The sequence below is a fragment of the Cuculus canorus genome, chromosome 14 (assembly GCF_017976375.1).
Source record: "Cuculus canorus isolate bCucCan1 chromosome 14, bCucCan1.pri, whole genome shotgun sequence".
Lineage (NCBI taxonomy): Eukaryota > Metazoa > Chordata > Aves > Cuculiformes > Cuculidae > Cuculus > Cuculus canorus.
Genome location: NC_071414.1, coordinates 15590770 through 15593588, shown reverse-complemented (window position 1 = coordinate 15593588; position 2819 = coordinate 15590770).

The following is a 2819-nucleotide window of genomic DNA, read 5'->3' as shown; positions in this document are numbered from 1 at the left end:
CCGCGCGGACCAATGGGCGCGCGCCGCCGGCGGGAACCAGCCAATCGCGGCGCGGGGGCGGGGCCAGCCGCGCTATATAAGGGCGGGTGGGGACGGACTGCAGTGGGCGTGCGGCGTTGGGGAATAGGGGGTGCGGCGTTTGCCGTGATGTCATCGGCGCACGGCAGCGCGTCACCGCGCCCGTGAGGTCACCCCGCAGCAGGGGATCGTCGTGAGGGGCTGAGCCGCCCTGCATGGGGTCAACGGCTCTAAAGTGTCACAGCAAAATTACAGGCGATCATAAAACGTCCCGAGTTGGAAGGGGTACCTAAGGATAACCGAGTCCCACTCCCATCCATGCATAGGATGACACACATGGCCATGAGCCTGATGGCGTGTCCACAAGCTTCTCGAATACTGTCAGGCTTGGCGCTGCGCTGGTGCTCCCCTGGGAAGCCTGTTCCAGTGCTTCACCACCCTCTGGGTGAAGAACCTTTTCCCAAGATCCAACCTAACCCTTCCCTGGAACATGTTCTTGCGATTCCCGTGGTTCCTATCACTGGCTGCCTGAGAGAGCAGCGCCTGCTCCTCCTCCCCTTGTGAGGAAGCTGTAGACCACAATGAGGTTTCCCCTCAGTCTCCTCCAGGCTGCACAGATCAAGAGACTTCAGGCGTTCCTCGTATGGCTTCCCCCTCTAAACCCTTCACCAGCTTTGTGGCCTCCTCTGGATGAGGAGAGTTTCTGAAATCAGGCTGCTGTTCACCCATTTTCATGGCGGGGCTGTGGCTGAGGGTCATTGAGACCCCACCTGCTGCAGGTTGTCCCCTCAGCCTCACTCTCTGCACCCTGTATGTTGACTCCCTTCAGCTCTGAACACAAAGACCTCGGCTATCCCTCAGCAGGAGGAGGGAACGAAGCCAAGGGGAAAGGCTCGCAGCCTCTTGCCTGCTGCCTGCCACTCCCTGAGGGCTGCCATAAAATGACATCACGCATGACCAGCCCGTCACATCCATGACAGCAGAGCGCCCGGTCCCTCAGTGCAGGGTCATGACCTGCTGGCTCTGCCACGGCCCTGAGGCTGAGAAGGCCAGGCAGGAAAAAAACCTGGGGGTAAGTGAATTTGAGATAAGAATTAAAACAGTCACAAAAGCGTGGAATAGACAAAACCAAAACCAACCTGTTTGAAGGTCAGAAAACCAAAGAGCTGTATAAAGATCTGCCTGAATGAGAGAAGCCAGTAGTACTGTCTTAATTTGACTCCTGTATGCCGTGCTGATTAAAAGAATATGCTTAGAGAAGATTACGAGGTCTGCGTCTCCTTCATTGTCCCACACAGCTTTTCCAGGACTGGTGGTTCAGAAGGGAAGGGATTTATTCCCTCCCCAGGTAGCCCATCTATTTTTGAGCTCACTCAAAAAGCATAAGCCATCTATATGTTACCATACCATCTGCTGTGACATTGGGACTGCTTGTTTTTTAAAACAGGTGTTGAACTAAAAATAAACCAAATATATTTTTCCACCTCTCCTAGGGTTAACAGCAGGTTTTATTTCTGTGATTGATGTCCTCTTAAAGTATTTTAGAAAAAAAAAACCAAACTTTTTTTTTTAAGAAATAAACTTACTGTATCATATAGACTAGATGATATCACTTTCCTTTAATAGCTTTTTAATATGAAGAGGATACTAATTCTAGACAGACAGTAAAAGGGGCCTTTGCATCACTTACCAAAACACGCTAGATGCTCAGTTACATATTCTTGGCATCTAGGTCAGATTATCACTGTGTTTTTTATTGTGATTTGGGTTCTTGTCTAAGTTTATAAAAAGTACTAGAGCAGTTTCCATTAAGTAGCTCCTATTACAACAAGCCAATGTAACACTTTCAAGACAATAACCTTCACAAGCAGTCAGACATCTCCACTTAGAAGCAAGCCTGTAGAGGAATACCATAAAGAAAACTTTACTAGTTTAGGATCTAGTTACTAAAATGCAGAAATTAAAGATTATGATTTCTGACTGTTTGAAAAAAATGAGCAGAGAACTTCCTATGTGTAAGTACCTCATTTCTTTGAGGTTTATAGATGCTTCCTATACCTACTGAGTCCTCAACTAGCAAAGCGTGGTTTTGCAAATTCATGCGTTAATAAAATAGGGCTTTTGTCCTAGCTTGAAAGTGTACTTAGTATATTTGCCGGTGTAGGGCATTGGATTTTTATATCCATTCCTGTATCAGTATTTTAAATACTATAGTAAATGCAACTTCATGGCACTTTTTTCTTGGCCAAGGAGGCAACTTCATGGCAATAAACAGCATATGCAAAAATACAGACAACTTCTATTTTCACTTGCAGGAAATTTCTTCCTACATTTATCTGCCTCAGCAGAATGTAAAATATGAAGGTTTAGTCAACAGCTGGTGTGAACTACAGTAGCAGCTACAGTCAGAGATTATGTTGTTGTGTCTGGCCAAACACTGACCAACAGTCACCAAATTCAATTCTCCTGCACTTCTTCAGAAAGATGGTGATGTGGAGCAAGCTACCCAAACCTAACATACTATTTTGAAATGCAGTTGCTGGATAAGGTAAAGTAAGGTGTGACTATCTGGGAGACCTGTGTGACACGAAAGAACTAACCCAGGAAACAGAAAAAAAGAACTGTGATGTCAGGATTTAAGCAGAACTAGAGGACAACACTCTCCTACTTGTATTGGAGTACTGCAGTTTTGTATCTGTGTTCAAACGCGAAATGAAGAGTTGTTAAGTTAAAAGAAAAACCACACTAAAAAAAAACAAACAAAAAAACAAAACAAAGAAGAATTACATAATCTTTTAATT